Raw genomic sequence first — 16806 nt, forward strand, 5'->3', positions numbered from 1 at the left:
CATTCAGCTTTTGGCCACGACCCAGCTGTTAGAGTGGAACCCAGATGTTCCACTCACCCAAGTGTATCTACAACAACTTTCCAGTCAATCTTTAGAATTTCAGTGTGCAGTCGCTGATTTTGTAGGGGGTTTAATATTAATTTACCTTCTGATAAACTTCTCCAAAACCTCCCCACTCTTAATATCCACATAGGGGAAAAATTCAGCGCCACTCCTGTTCTCAAAGCTAAAACCATCTTTAATGATGGTTCATGGAAAACAGGGAAAGCTGCTATCGCCTGGAAAGAGGGAACGAATGGAAACATTTTCTTTCCGGAGGGCACTCTTCCACTCAAGGGGCAGGAATTTCAGGGGCTGTTCTTGCCCTCCAGCATTGGCCCAAAGAGCCTCTTAACTTAGTTTGTGACTCTGGTTATACTGTATATACACTCCTTCATATAGATCAGGCTCTGTTCAAAGGGTCCATTGAGCCTCAGTTCCTAAGTCTATTTCTAACCCTGCAAAGGCTTTTAGATCAAAGGAAGCACCCCTTATTTGCTACCCATATCCGATCTCATTCAGGCTTGCCTGGACCTATGGCAGAGGGTAATTCTCTGGCTGATGCCCTTGTCAGCCTGGTGGATACTTTTCAATCTGTGGTGATGCCTCATCAATGTTTTCACCAGAATAGTCAGGCCCTACGTAAAGAATTTAGTATTCCACGGGCCCAAGCAAAACAGGTGATCAGCAAATGTCCAGATTGTCAAGCGCTTTCAAAAGCACCCCCTACTCTTGGAATGAACCCTAGAGGGTTGCAACCTCGAATGATTTGGCAGACAGGTGTTACTCACTACGCCCCTTTGGGAAGATTGAAATATTTACATATATCTGTAGACACTTACTCAGGTGCTCTACACGCCACTCTCCTCCCAGGGAGTCAGCAAAACGTATTACAGTTCACTGGCTTGAGGCCTTCAGCCACTTACGCCGTCCACAAGAAATCAGGACTGATAATGGCCCAGGATACATTCCACAAGCCACTCAGGCTTTCTTAGAAAAATGGGGAATTCGGTATCCCCTATAACCCCACAGGCCAAGCAATTATTGAAAGAGCTCACCAGACCTTTAAAACATTATTAAACAAACAAAAAAGGGGGAGTCAGGCAATACCTCCCAGGAATTTCACCACGCTAGCAATATATACGTACAACTTTTGGAATCGTGATGATAATTCAAAGTCACCCATAGACAAACACCTTGTGCCAAACAGGCCTGCAGGCCCACACCCCTTGGTCTTGTACAAAGGCCCATTAGGGGAAGGAAGCTAGAAAGGCCCAGTTGAACTATTGACTCGGGGAAGAGGGTATGCTTGTGTTTCCTCTCCAGAACGGACTTTGGAGCTGGCGGTGAAGAGGGTGAAGCCATATCACAGAAAAGGCTTCCTTGGCGGCAACCCACCTCCACTCCATTGGACTCCCCTGATGCAGATTTCTCTAATCTGTGGGTCACCCCCTTGAAGTGGAATTCCAGTCAGCATTGCTGGGCAGATATTTGTCATCGCCTGCAGGACGCGTTCTCTAGCGATCTCAAAGGACAAGTCGATCAGCTCCAGCATGAGCTCCACCACAGTTCAGTGACATCAGAAGCTGAACTGAACAGAAAGTGTTCCAGACCCTCCACGATAATCTGCAATAGCTGAACCAAAAGAACTGGTTCGACGGACTGAATTTATGAGTTTGGGTCCTGGCAGCCGTCGGGCGCCTCCTTGTCTTAATTCTTATTTGTGCCTTACAATGTATATGGAGGTTATTTTCTTGAGATTGCATTCAGAAACAGCAAATACTGGTTTCACATGCTTCACAACTACAATTGATTTCACAAAGAAAAAGGGGGGAGATGTTGGGAAGTGCCCTGCCTGGTTTCAGAAGCTGTAAACCCCCATGGCTAAGGCTGAGTGAAAGACCTTGGGACCATAAGCCATTAAGGAGACAAAGCTTATCTCCCTGGCAGGAGCACTGCCCCAGCCCACTTTACTTCACCCTGCTTGGCCCTGAGCCTGACCAGTTAGCCAATGATGGGTAAGATTCCTCAAGGGAGGGATGACCTAAGACAGGCATGGTCAGGAAGAGGCCCTCAGGGAAGGACTTGGGGGGCTATAGAAAAAGGGGGGATGGACCCTCGCCCCTCAGCTTTGACATAGACTGAGTCCTCATTCTATCTGCAAGAAGTCACCTAATCTCTTGGCTGCCTTACTTCCCCTGCCTGACTTAAGCCTGAAACAATGACAGAGGGCGGTACAGCCCTGTGCTGGAAAGGGCAGATTCCCTGGGGACGATCAGGCCTAAGACAGAATACAAAAAACCCTGTGAAACCTGCTTTGCTAAGAATGCCCTCAGTTTTCTCACAAGAGTCCAAGCATGAAATGAGTTTGTTTCCCAAAGTTTCATAGCCCTTTAGCTAACTGACCCTGACTGAGAAGAAGCCCTCAGAGTTCTTTGTATGTTATCTATTGTTTGATCCTTACTGACTGACAAAGATTGATGAGCTTTAGCTGTATCCCTGTGCAAATTGAACCCAATAAAAGCCCATTGAGGAAAAGGCTCTTCCCCGTCCCCTTCCTCTTTGACAGATAAACCACATTTCCTCCCCCAGCAGATCCTGTCTCGGTAGACTTACATCCATCCCCAGCAGACTGTGAGATCTGCACGCAAAGTCCCCACACACACAGTGCTAAAAACACAGTCACGAGGACTCTGCAAACCTGGGATGATGACTCAGGAGTGGGGGGCATTGCCCCGCAGAAGACAGGAATTGTTTCTGGGGAGGCTTCTAAACTAGGGTCCCTGCACGTACCTGGCCCCAGGCCTGCCCTGAAATGAGCCAGCCGAGTCTGTGAATAATATATCCCCTGGGACACTACTCTGTTTCTCAGTACCAAGGTGGGGAACGCCTTACGGATGGAAGAACAGGGGGATCTTCACGGTGGGGAGGAAGGGACTGAGGTGTCTGAGGGTTTCCCCCAATATAGGCCAGTTTTTCCTACCCCGGCCCCATGTGTCCGAGCCCCATGGAGGCAGAGGGCCGCTTATTGCGGGATGCAGGTGTCCTGTGGGGGTAAAGGGATGACGTGGGCACTCCCTGGGCGAGAGAGGGTGCCTGGGCCCCGAGAGAGCCCCCAGGAAAATCCCCAGCCCTGGGCCCAGTGGCTCCAGTGGCCTCCCCAGGCTCCTGCCATGGGGCCTGGTCCTGCTCACCGGAGCCCAGGTTCGCAGCAGGTGAATGCCTTTTGCGGACACCAAGGACAGGAGACCGCAGATGCCGTCACGGAGAGGGGGGTTCGAGCGCTAGGGGACCGGGGCCTGGGCGGTCACAGTCCTTTCTCGCATAATTTAGCCCAGACTTTAGAGATTTGAAGCAGCTGGGTCCAACTTTGTCGCCTTGGGGTAGGGTGGGGCAGTTTGAGCCGAAACAAGACTCTTAGCTGCCCAGGCGGGGCACAGGCATGAGTCCCCACGGGAGAACGCATCCGTGGGTGTGCGTCTCCCCAGTCAGGGCCCATTCCACCTGGCTCGGAACCGTGGCCGGCCCTGCGCCACGGCCCCAGGTCCAAAAGTCTTCCCTAGGCACTCTGCCTCAGCGGGGGTGGGAGACCTGCTGGGAAGTGTGGTCCTCGGGGAAACCCGTGATCCTCTTGGTTGCAGGGAGGCCTTGCAGTTCCCCGGACACCAGCCCTGGGACCCTGGGACCCTGGCCTGATATCTCAAGGGTGTGGCACATTGCTGAGGCTTGTGGGTTGGGGGGGCCTGCCCTGCGCCTGCCGGCCCCGCATCTTGGCCGGAAACCAGCCAGCCGTGGTTCGGACGAAAGCCATCTCCTGGGGCCTCCCCCCTGTTCTTCCACCCGTAAAGGGGATGGAAGAACAGTGGGATCTTCGCAGTAGTGGGGATGGGACGGACGGGTCTTCGGGTTTGCCTTAACGTAGGCCAGTTGTTTGTACACCGGCCCCACGGGTCCGAGCCCCTTGGAGGCGGAGGGCCGCATATCGCGGGATGCAGGTGTCCTGTGGGGGTTAAGGGTCGGTTGGGCATTCTCCAGGCGACAGAGGGCGCCTGGACCCTAGAGAGCCCCCCGGGATAGCCCGAGTCCTTGCCACAGATGCTCCTGTTGCCTTTTTGGGCACATTACACCCCTGGAAGTACCGGTCCTTTGTATTTTGTGCTTTCTGTCACACCCAGCTCACACTGCCTTTTCCGAAAGTGTTCTGGGTTACATTTCACATACAAGGAATTGTTCCCTCTATCAACTAATGGTCATTGACCCCAATTCAATGTCAGTATGTGTTCCAGTGTTGGGGTGTGGGAAAGAAGGGGCCGTTACTTTTTGGAGTTGCTCCGTTTTGGTACAGAATAGCTGTGAGTGCATCGTGGCTGAGAGGAATCCCAGTACTGTTCCAGGTGACTCATGAAGCAGCACCTTTGTGGTTCAGGTGTGTAGTGTAGGTGCTTAGTTGTGAAGCAGCAGGGTTGAGCAGGCCCTGCAGTGAGTCAGCCCCGGGGCACGTTCCCCCTGAGGTTGTGCTGCTCATTCTGCTCTGGTCCTGTCATTTCCTCTGGCTCGGCTGCATTTGCACACAAAGAAACGCACTTTGGAGAATGGGCCTCTCTGAGTGCGGAGATCGGGCTGGGTGAACAGAGAAAAGGCCTCTGGTGGTGTCACCACAGCAATCTAGGTTACTTTTATTCTTAAATTTTGGCACGTTTTTCCCTCATATTTTTTTTAACCCAAAGTGAGGATGACTTTTTTTTTGTTGCAAATTATTTAAATTATACAGAAAAGTGAAAATTAATTCAAAATTCTATGAAAACTGCCAATAACTGCTATTGTTTTAAGTATATACCCTTCAGACTTCTCTCCTTGCCTATTTCCATTCTTCTACTTGCTCTGGATGTAATTTATTATTCTGGGTTTGTAATATGGATGCAGAACATGTGAATTTTCAGCTGTTTCCCCCTAGTGTGCAGGTTCATCACTACTTTTCCCATATGTTTTTGATGTATTATTTTTATTATTATTGTTCCAATTATTTTTTAACTCCAATTGTGACTTATTTTGAGGGTTATTTAGAAGTGTATTTCATCAGTTTTAAATGTAAGAACTTTCTAGTTACCTTTTACAAATGATTTCTAGATTATCTACAATGCGAGCAAGAAACATACTTCATCTAATTTCAGTCCTTCGAATTTTCATTGGCACTGGCCTCGTAACAATATGGTGGATATAAAAAAATGTCCCAAGCATGCATCTCTTCATTTTGGAAATATCACCTTTGTGCAGGTCAGCATGAAATGTGTATACTCGGTTATCTGTGAATGCTGAATCCAGTTTGCTGCTCACGGTGTTTCTTACATCCTTACTGAATTTTTTGAGGTGCTCTCTTGTTTGTGAAAGGAATGCTCTATTCCTGACGAGAGAGGTTTATTAAATCTAGTATGATTATAAATATTTTTGTGTCTCTGTTCTATATAATTTAAGTTTATGATATCAAGTACATGGTGAATTTGGATCTTCCTGGTAAATTAAACCTATTGATATAAAGTGCTCTTCATCTCTACTAATTCTGTTTACCTTGAGGTCCACTGCATGTTATTACGTAATTTTCATGTGGTTTATGTTTGCGTAATACAGGATGGGAGAAAAATAGGGTCAGAGTTGCAAGTACGAGAAACAAAGTTTATCGTTGTCTTATTATTTAATAATTATGATATCATTTTCCATGTGAACAACTGTAAAGCTGCTTTTGCACCATCCTGTGTATCTGTTCCCGTTCTTTCACTTTCTGTCTTTTTGTACCCTATGTTTCAGGTAATTCCTATTTTCTCACACTTTGTGTCTTTCCCTTTTATTCTCTGAACTTTTTCAGAGTACTCTTTAATTTTATAAAGTATACATCATTTATGTCTGTCCACAGGTATAGTGGATTCCTGACTGATTTTGTTTAAGTGGACCACTAAAAATCAAACCCACAGATGAGGGGCGGGGCCTGTCTGAGGTTAGAGGCAGGACTGGGCTGCAGGTGAGAGGGGTGGCCAGGCCAGAGATGTGGGTGGGGTGGGTGGGAGCCAATTTAGGCTGGCAGGCCTGAGGGGCTGGCAGTTCTGGACCAGAGATGAGCATCGACACGGAACCGAGGTTGGGCGCTGCTGCTGGCCGCAGGTCTCTGCTGTCACGAGGTGATGCTCATGGCCAAACGTGATGCAAACAACGCAATCCAGGTACAGGAGGTGAGCTTCGGGGAGGTATGAGGTGAGGGGACTGGGGCCAGATACAGCCACCATGTAGGCAGCAGAAAAGGGGGGCCAGACTCTTCCTGGGTACACATCTTGGGTCCCGATTTAAGGGACCACTTCCTGTGGTACCACTTTGCTATGTTAATCTAGATTATATGATGTTTATAGACAACTTTGGTAAGTGGGTATACAATGATACCCAATTTTTAACCCAAGAACAAGATAGCTTTCCTTTGTTACAGTTTCTGTTATTGGGGAGCAGTTTCCAATTTTGCTCATACAGATCCTGTACATCATTGTTAAGTGTATTCCAAGGGTTTTTTTTAAAACCTGTTTTGTTGCTATTGAGTCCTTAAAAAATTGTATCTTTAATTTACTATTTCTACGTGTTTATTTCTGCATGTTATTTCCCCACCACTGCACTAAATTCCATTTGTGATACTTTTCCGTTGATTCTCATGAGTTATGAAGGTAAACTCGCTCTCCCGCAGTAATGATTATTCCATTTTGGTAGCTGTATATGACATAGAAATAGTTAAAGCTTGAAAGGAAATAGAAAGATGTGAGGTAATGTGAGGAGGTAGAAAAATTCTTTTTGTTAGTCCTAGATACATTAATGACTACATAGAAGAGCAGCATCGTTCTTAGCGTTTTAAGGGACTTGACAGCCTGGAAGTGTTGTATCCACCGACGCAAGAAACAGACGTTCGGAGACTTTCAGGACGTTTACAGAGATGTTACTTTAATGGCCAACTCTTTTAACCTGCGCAGGGGCGGACTCTCGATGTGTCCCGGAGACATGGTCCTCAGAAGAGCTGCAGATGAGAGCCGCCCCGAATGCTCACAGGCTAGCCCTTTTATACGCTCTCAAGCAAGCAAGCTAAAAGGGGAGGTTGCTGTTATCTCTGCATAGCTCTTGGCTCTGGAGGAACATTAACCAGATGTTAAAATTTTCTTTTGAAACCCTGTCTCCTGTTCATAAGAACCATCTGTCCTACTTAATTTGTACCCTCAGTTTAAAGATAAGGGTGCTGACCTGAGATGAGTCTGGCGCCTAAAGTTTTATGGCCCTCTAACTAATTGGCTGTAACTCAGAATAAGCCCTCTGCAAATCACGTATTGTTTAACCCTTACTTTGGCCGACAATGTTGATTCTCTCCCCTATCTATTCTGGTGACCCTCAAGAGGTTTTCTGCTTAGCAATGCCTGTAATTGCCTAGCTCTCTCGCCTAGCCCTCAACATTCCCCCATTTCCTTGTTGGCACTTATGAGTCAAATCCTTGAATCATCTTCCTCATGGGGAAGGATAGTGTAGGGCTGGGCCAATACTATCAGCTTGACGGTCTCTATCCTTTCTTTAATAAAAGACGTAAGCTTATTAATGATGATGGGGCTACAAGTTAAACAGAGGAGTATAATTAATAAAGGCCCACTAATAGGGGAAATCAGGGTAGTCAGCTATGGGGACATCTTATAGATTCCTGCATACTACGTTGGTTTTTCTAGCTTTTCTCATTCTTTTAGTCTCTGGGTTAAGACCTTAATACTATCTCTAATTATCCCTGAATGATTAGCATAAAAGCAACAAGTTTCTCCTAATGCTGCGCATAATCCTTCTTTCCTTAAGAACAATAAATCTAATCCTCTCCGATTTTGGAGAGCTACCTCTGCTAAGGAGTCTACCTGTTTTTCTAAATAAGCTACCTGATTTTGCAGCAGAGATATGTCCTTAGGGAAAGTCTTCGAAAGCTGCCTTAACTCTAATTCTCCCGAATGAGGGCTGCGGCACTGAGTGTGGCGGACCCTAAGATCCCAACAGTGGCTACTATGGGTATCAGAAGGGGAGTTCTCTTCTCCCTAGTCCTAGAGGGGAGAACAAAATCTGGGTTTCCTGCATAGAGATACACTTGGGGAATTATGTACCTAGTTACACAAAACTCTGGATAAGAAATTGGTGGCAAACAACGGTATATTCCTTGGAGGCATATAAACCAAATGCCCTCAGGGGCTTTCAGTAATCCTGGATTCTTCTCGGAGGAGTGGGTCATGTTCCTTGTTGTCAAACAACGATTTCTATAATCGGCTTACCTAAAATGGTGGTGCACCCACATGGCTTGGTATCCAACCCCCAACATTCATGCAGGCTCGGCTTATAGAGCCTAGGGGTTTGCTTCCTCCCCAAACCTGAGCACAGGTTCCCTTAGTGCCACCTGGGCTCACTGAACCTGTAAGTGAGCAGCCAGGGGCAACCTGGAAGCAGCATAGTAACTGGGAGTAGCATACTAACCAAACCATTATCCACCACATTCCCCCCTTTTGATGCTAAAAGTCGTTCTCGGCTCCTTTAGCATCACTATAGAGCTGGCCATAGTTCTGGGTATCAGTAAACTGCCGTAGTTTCTGGTACCGATACTGATAATTCTGAAGGGCCAGCACCTTAGCTACTGCACTACGAGTGACTGTGGCTTCTAGATTCTGAACTAGGGTCTGTAGGATGCAAGGCCCTAGGCTTAATCCCCAGAATAATTATGAGTAAGGGGCCTAGGAATGGTACACCTTGAGTTCTGGACCCTATTACAAATCCCTTCTTGGGGCCCTCCTCTTGGCTGCACCCTGTTTCAATCCTTCCTTTCAGATATATAACCCCTTTATAATTATATAAAGTACAATGGACGAAGGTCTCGTCTTCTTGTAACTGCTTCCGGCTGGACATGGACATTGTCCTACCTAACCTTGGGTCAGGGGTGCCCTGAAAGGGGGTGCAGCACGGAGGGAGTCCTTTCCTGTAAGGGGAAGGACCTTATAGAATCCAAGTCAGTTGGCTGTCACTGCGAAGTTGCAGGCTCGGTGTCCAAAGGCTGGCATTACTGGACAGTTGGCATCCTCGTCGTATTCTGGAGGTGACAGATTTGGCAAGAGAGTTGGAAGGCACAATTAAATCATAATTACTGAATAACAAAGGCAGGCACCTAGGTAAAGAATGGCTCATCTGGAGGAAGGTGTATGAGACATGCTACACCTGTCCAAAACCCTTGTGGCTCACTACACTTCACTCGGGCTGAGGGGAATATATCAGGATTTCCCTCCTTTCAGATCTCTGGGCCCTTTCTGTCTTGGCTATTAGGACAGAAAAGGGAAGATAAGCTCTGAAGTGAAGCCCACAGACTGCCCGAACCCTTTACCAACCCAACCACCTAGTTTAACCAAATTAGTTGAGTCTCAGGGGGAGATGATGAAGGTGGGCTCCTTAAGTGAGGCCTATATTGCAACCAATTGTTCAGGTAATGAGGCCATAGTCCCACGCCCTATGAAAACAGAAGGAGGAACACAGAGGTTAATTTATACAACCACTCCCAAGCCAGTCTCTAATGATGGTGAGACTGTCTTTTGGGAAGACATTCAGTTGCAAAGCCCTTGCTGCAATGACATCTAACAATGGCAATTTGACAGGCCCTTCGTGCCTGTAAATTGAACATCTTTGGTGATATTACAAACCCAGTTTCAACTTTCAAATGAAAACAAACTTTTAAGACAGTTAGCTGCACAATTCCGATATCCAATACTGAGCATTGTGATTTTCCTTAGACCATGATTTTTCTCCTTAAGATCACCCTCATTGCTATTAAAGTGACTACTTTGAGTCCAACTTTTAATTTTGCCTGTCTGTTTGCATAAACACACCAGGAGCAGCCTGGATCACCTATGATTTTTAAGTTCGCTTCGCTGGAACTCACTCAGGGAACCTTTACACTGACTTTTAGTCCACCCCTCTGGGCACAGAAGCAGAGCCACACATCTGCCACCTGGCTTCGCCTGTACCAGTTGTTTCACTTAAGTCCTTGAGGCTTCCGTTGTGCCTACAGGTTCCTTTTTAGCCATCTTTCAGGAAAGCAACCTCCGTTCCTTCCCTGGAAAGACTGCTATGAACCGCACAACCAGCCAAGGTACCAGGCTTCTTCTCGTGGGCTTTTGCTAGCTTTGCAAGTCAATCCCAGTTCCTCAGGGCTTCCTGGTGACAACCAGAACCCAGACATGCCTCCTTCAGGCGTGACATTCTAGTCAAAGTATCGGTTAACAAACTACTATTAATGACTGGTCTTAGTGGATTTATGCAGAGAAACCTTATGTCATTACTCTTCAGAATGCCAAGTTCTGGAGGGATCAGGTAGGGAGAAAAATACCAAGTGTGAAGGAAAATCCTTTTCCTTCTGATATTCACCAAGATTGCCACCTTCATGCTTTATACCTTCTATTACTGGCCCTACATACTTTCTTTTCAAAACTTTCACAAACTTTTATAACCTTTTACACACCTTCTTACAAACCCTCTTTTATCTTTACAGCTTCCCACAGATCTTCTGCAACATCTACCAACCTTTTGTATCCTTTTATACACCTTCATTTACATATCTTGCACTTTCCCTTGTTCACTTTCCTACAGAGTGTGAAGTCTTAACTATCCCTGGAATTCTCAATTTTCTTTTCAGAGAAGATACAGAACAAAATCTAAAACACAGACAGAGTCCCGTAAGAACAGTACACAGGTAGAGGCATCCTCTTGCACCGGTGCGTCTACTGGGGCCTCCGCAGAGACATGTCGTTCAGGTCTGGTCTCTTGGCAGAGACATGCTCCTTTGCCTCAGGCTGAAACACACATCAGGCCCAAATGACCCTTCCTAGGTCCCGAGTGGCAAAGGCATTCTCTCTAACCGGTTACAGGCGCCACCTTCACTAGGTCTTCAGGTGACCCTAACTAGGTGTTCAGATACAGGGGGTTTCTGATCAGAAACGGAAGGAAAATGAAACCACATTCCCATAAAACTAGAAAACAAGTAGTTGAGGTTTCCTTTCCTCCAGGTTTAAAACTTTCATAACCTTTCTACATATTTTTGCCTATCCAGATTTAATTCCAATCCCCCACCCCCTTTTTTTAAATCCCTGCTCCTTTCCCACGCTGGGAAGGATTATACTTAAACTCAGTAGTTAAACTCAGTACGTGGCAGCCAAAAGTCCCTACCAGTACAGGCATCTTCCACTCAAAGTCCCTAGATATTCAGGGACATCCTGCAGCTTTCTGAAGATTAGACCTTGCAAACGCCCCATCAACTCCGCCCTCTGGGCTGAAGTTCCTTTTGGCAGGGCTTGCTGCCAAATGACCTCAGTTTCTGTGGTTACCGCAGCCCCCGCGTACCGCTGCCCTTCCCTAACGAAACTACTGCCATCCGAGAACAGAGTGAGCTCTGGTTTTTCGTATGCCTCATCCCGCAAGTCTGGGCGCACGCCTGTGACCCGCTCTAATATTTCATGGCAGCTATGCATGATGGTTGGATCAGGGGCTGGCAGCAGGGTGGCTGGACTCAGGGCTGCGCTTTTCAGGAACTGGACTACTTCCTGGGGGATTCAGCAACTGCACCTGGTACTGAGTTAGCCATGCATTAGACAACCAGCGATCAGGAGAGGATTTCAAAATTCTCTCTATATGATGCTCCCTAATTATCTGCAAATTCTGTCCAAGGGTGAGCTTGCTGGCCTCCTTCACTAGCATGGCTGTGGCAGCCAGAGCTCGCAAGCAGGCTGGCCACCCTGAGGCTACTGGGTCCAATCTCTTGGACAAATAGGCCACGGGCCTTCCCCAGGGTCCTAAAGCCTGGCTCAGCACTCTCTTTGCAATGCCTCCGTTTTCTGCCACGAACAGCTGGAACGGCTTTCCTAAATTTGGCAAAGCCAATGCAGGTGCAGATACCAAAGCTGCCTTAAACCCTCTTAATAAGGTTCAGCGGTACTGGAGGAGTGCATCCCTTCCTCCCGTGGTATTGGGGTCCCAATTGGGAGGCGGTGAGGGGAGAATACCCTCTAGCTCTTGGCGAGCTGCAGCAGTTCCCTCCCCTTCTCCCAACACAATCTTTGCAACCTCCCTATAGATTCTTTCCCTTTCTTCTGAGGTAAATAGAGTCTGACAATCATCCCAGGTTGGCTGGTGAGTCCTAAATATAGTTTCTAGTAGGGAAATTAATCCCTGCGGTTTCTCAGAAAATGGGGGATTCTGGTGTTTCCAATTATACAGATCACTAGTGGAGAAAGGAGCATATATCAACCGAGGGGGTGCTCCGGCAGGGGCATCCAGTCCGGGCGGTGCCTCACGGAGTGGCAGAAGTGCCGGAGGTGCTGGGGATACTGGAGCCTCCTCCCCTTATCTAGTTCCCCCTAGGGTGTGAGGAGGGCTCGAGAGTGTCCCCCCCTCCTCCGGCTGGGTAGAATGCGGCACTTCCCTCCTAGGGTAGGGAGGGAGCGCATTCAAGGGGCCTAACATGTCCTCCCCAGGACCTGGTAGTGGGGGGTAGAGTTCAGGCACCCTCCGCTCTCGTGGGGTGGAGGGCTCCGGGGATTTCTTTTGTTTCCTCTTCCTGCCGCTAACAGAACCGTTCTTCCGTGGGAGGCACTCCTTCTTAGACATTTCTGAATATAGCCTGGCTTGTCTGGGGCTATGTCTACCCACACATCGATGTAAACTATCTGATCGGGGTGTGGGGCTCTATAAACTGTGGCCCGAACTGCAAACAATACCGGGAGGTGGAAAATTCCCTCTGCAGGCCATCCGACACCAAAAGTCGGCCACTCTAGCTGGCAAAGAGTCCACAGGAACTCCGGATCGAGCTGCACGCTCCCGTAGCCGCGTGCACGGCGCTGGAAATGAGAAAAGTTATTCAAGATGCAATCAAGCGGGGAGTTTGGGGTGGACGCCCGCTGGCCCATTTTCATAAGGGTTAGTTTCACATAACTGAGACAAACACACAAAACAAAACAAACAGAAATGACAATTCGCTTCGCCTGCCTGGCCTCTCCTCTCGCGAGGACTTGGGTCTGTCTTAGCTAAGGCTGCCTGCGTAGAATTCGGGTTAAACTCCCAGCCGTTACGCCGTATGACAGACTAAGGAACCGCAGGTTGGGGCCCACGCACGCTCCGTAGGCTGTCGCCGGGGGAGCCACACACTCTGCCTTCACACACTCAAACAGAGTGGCCGCACTCATACACACTGTTGTGCTACGCTGTGAGCCCTGACTTGACCGGTCACAACCAGAACAGAAACCAGGCCCGGGCGGCGTCCCGGCCGGGGTGGCCTGGGTGGGCTACCAGCGGTGTCCCGCCTACCACCTCAGGCAATACTTCGCTCCGGAACCCAAACACAGACAGAGGATCCTCCCAGATACTTACTTGGCTCGAGCCAGCGTCCTCTCAGTGTCCGAACCAGACCTCCGCCTAGGGAGAATCCCGCTGGGGCTTCCAAAATGTTGCACCCACTGACGCAAGAAACAGACGTTCGGAGACTTTCAGGACGTTTACAGAGATGTTACTTTAATGGCCAACTCTTTTAACCTGCGCAGGGGCGGACTCTCGATGTGTCCCGGAGACACCGTGCTCAGAAGAGCTGCAGATGAGAGCCGCCCCGAACGCTCACAGGCTAGCTCTTTTATACAGTGAGAAGCAAGCAAGCAAGTTACAAAAGCGGGAGTTGCTGTTATCTCTGCATAGCTATTGGTTCTGGAGGAACATTAACCAGATGTTAAAATTTTCTTTTGAAACCCTGTCTCCTGTCCATAAGAACCACCTGTCCCACTTAATTTGTACCCTCAGTTTAAAGGGTCCAAACCTGAGATGAGTCTGGTGCCTAAAGTTTTATGGCCCTCTAACTAATTGGCTGTAACTCAGAATGAGCCCTCTGCAAATAACGTATTGTTTACCTTTACTTTGGCCGACAATGTTGTTTCTCTCCCCTATCTATTCTGGTGACCTTCAAGAGGTTTTCTGCTTAGCAATGCCTGTAATTGCCTAGCTCTCTCGCCTAGCCCTCAACAGAAAGCATCTGTAATTTGCAGTTTTGGGGTGTAGTGAAGTACTTGTGCACATTGAATGCAATTTGCTTCTCATGTTTTTTTAAAAATATTTTTTACTATTTTTTTTTGTGGGCTTCATTGGTTCTGAAACAGAGAGAGTTTCGGTAAATCTCCTATAATGATTATTAGTCTATTTTTCTTTGTAGCTCTGTTCTATATAATTTTGAATTTGTTATTAAGTGAATAAAAATTTGAAAGTAACTGATAAATTGAACTTACTGATATGAAGTACTCCTTTTTATATGTAGTGGGTTTTTTGGGGTTTTTTTGCCTCCAAGTCTACTATATGTGATATCATTTTGATTTGGTTAATGTTCGTGTACTATATTTTCCCCATTCTTTCACGTTAGATCTCTTGGTATGTTTCAGATAGCTCTGTTTTATGTTAGTTATGAGTGGATGGTAAAATCAATTAAAGAATTGATCTTGGTGGAGGATGTCATGTAGGGGGCCCAATAATTTTCCCGTTCAGTGGTTCCAGCACCTTGTATTATATCACAAATATTTTCCCACATATGTAAGGAGATATTTTTATCATAGAAAATAACCACGGCACCTCACATCATCGCTGTTTCATTTATGCTCTTCTGCATGTGGGGTTTCTGACTCTCTCCTGTAAGTGAGGTTCTCCCGCCTATGCATATCTTAGACTTGGCCATTTTCATTTGCTAACCTGTGTCATACCTGTTGGATTATTAGACCAGCCCAAAGATTCCTGAGGTCACAGGAAAGGTTGTTTCCCCACCAGGTAAGCAAGCAGTCAGGTGTTTAATATGAGGTGAATTTGGGGAGTACGTGTACGTCACCATTTACTTAAGGAAGATGTAACAATTTAAGTAAAGTAACTTATTCTCAGAACAGAATGGTTATATCAGTGAAATATGGAACAATGTTCTAATGTAGCTTGTGGATATATAACTTCTATTTAATGTCTCAAAGGTGACAATGAAGAGGGCTAACATTTTGCACTTGGCACGTTGATTTTAAACTGGCTGTTAAGGAAGGGAAGGTTGAGCTTTGCGCAGTGGCAGTATCGTAGCCAATGAGGTTTATCTGAGGCGCGATTATTGCTAAAAGAAAGGGAAGACTGAGAAATTACTTAGGATTGTCATCTCATTTCTTCCTAAGAGGTTTAGTGGCCACAGTTTGGTTTAGGAAGAGAGCTTCAGCTCCATCACCTCAGCTTCAGACAGTGACACTCCTAGCAAGAGCTTGTTGACCCTCTTACCGTCTCCTTGTGTCTTAAAGTTTTGGGAGTTGCCTGACAGAAATCAACCTGCCAGGTATGCTGGCTTTTTTCCTAAATTACCTGCATGTCCCCCATTTCACCTTTGAAATCTAAGACTCTGTTCTTCCATATTCCAAAATACCCTATATACCCAATATCACCTCAATTTATTTGGTATTCATTTCAATGTGAATTCCCCTTGTCCATGTATTAGACATTGAATACCTCCCATTAATCAGATTAATTTGATTTGATTGTCATCTTAGCTGTGAGAATGTAGAAGGTATGATAAAAAGTAATTTTTTAATCCCCACAGGTTTGGTTATCCAGCCATGTGACGTTCATGGCCGGGACAGTAACTTCTGGAAAGTGTAGTCTCTGAGAGATCATGGGCATCTCCTGGCGAAAGTAAGCATTATTATTATTTTTTGCTCTGTCAGCCTTTTTGGTCTATTTCTGCAGGGCTTGGTATAATTTAGTAGTGCTGGGAGTTATTTTCTTCTCTTGTATACTTACATTGGCATGAAAACCTGTTTCTGAGGCCAGCTGCTTGGAGTTAGAGATTCAGGAATGTTTTTTATGGGCTCCTGGCTCTGTTTACATTGTGAGGACTCGGTTCTGCTCCTGCATCTGGCAACTGGGCTCCATTGTCCAGCTGTAACCCTGGAGTGTGGCTGTGGGGTCCTGGTTACAGATCTGGGTTCTGTTTCCTGGGTCTGTGGCCTGAGGTTGAATCTGTGTGTCTGGGATCTGGAGTCTCTTATGGTGTGGCTTCACGTCCTGAGTTGGTGTTTGTGGTTGATGTTGGTGCAGCTCTGGCTCTAGGGTCTGATGTATGGAACCCGGTGTCCAGGGTTATCTGTCAGTCTCTGGTGTCCAGTGTCTGGCATTCAGGGTCCATGATCTGACCTGGGTTGTAGGGACGGTTTTGGGATCAGGGCCGGGGTGTGGAGTTCAGCTTTTGGTTCTGGGTCTGCTCCGGGGTCCAGGTTCTGGACCCAAGGGCCTGTGTTCTGTCCTGAGTCTGTCTGTGGCATCTGGCATCTGTGAAGTGATGGTCATTGGCTCCAATTCAATGCCAGCAGGAGTTCCGGAGTTAGGGTGTGGGGAAGAAGGAAACGTTATGTAGTGCAAATAGCTCCATTTTGAAAGTAATGGTTGTGAGTGCAGCAAGGCTGTTAGGAAGCTCGGGATTGTTCCAGGTGAATCATGAGGCAGCACCTCTGTGGGTCAGCCCAATGGTGCTGCTGCTTAGTTGTGAAAGCGTCATGGTTGTGAGGGGGCCCTGAAGTGAGGCAGCCCCAGGGCAAGTTCCCCCTCACCCTGTGCTGCTCAGCGTTTCTCTGCTCTTTCTGGTCTGGTCCTGTCATTTCCTCTCTGCTCGGCTGCATTTGCAAACAAAGAAACGCACATTGGAAA

The 16806-nt window shown here is 47.2% G+C and overlaps 1 long non-coding RNA gene and 1 pseudogene across 1 annotated transcript; one reads left to right on the forward strand and one right to left on the reverse strand.

Moving 5' to 3' along the window:
* Window positions 1-6938: 6938 nt before the first annotated feature.
* Window positions 6939-13911, reverse strand: LOC128779571 (uncharacterized). Its single transcript, XR_008425622.2, has 3 exons — window positions 13480-13911; window positions 12831-12950; window positions 6939-9160 (listed from the first exon to the last, which is right to left on the reverse strand). It is a non-coding gene; the product is annotated as an uncharacterized lncRNA (long non-coding RNA).
* A 1261-nt stretch (window positions 13912-15172) lies between these two features.
* LOC128779572 (U4 spliceosomal RNA) lies at window positions 15173-15240 on the forward strand (annotated as a pseudogene).
* Window positions 15241-16806: the final 1566 nt, after the last annotated feature.

This window comes from Desmodus rotundus, chromosome 11 (assembly GCF_022682495.2).
Source record: "Desmodus rotundus isolate HL8 chromosome 11, HLdesRot8A.1, whole genome shotgun sequence".
Classification (NCBI taxonomy): domain Eukaryota; kingdom Metazoa; phylum Chordata; class Mammalia; order Chiroptera; family Phyllostomidae; genus Desmodus; species Desmodus rotundus.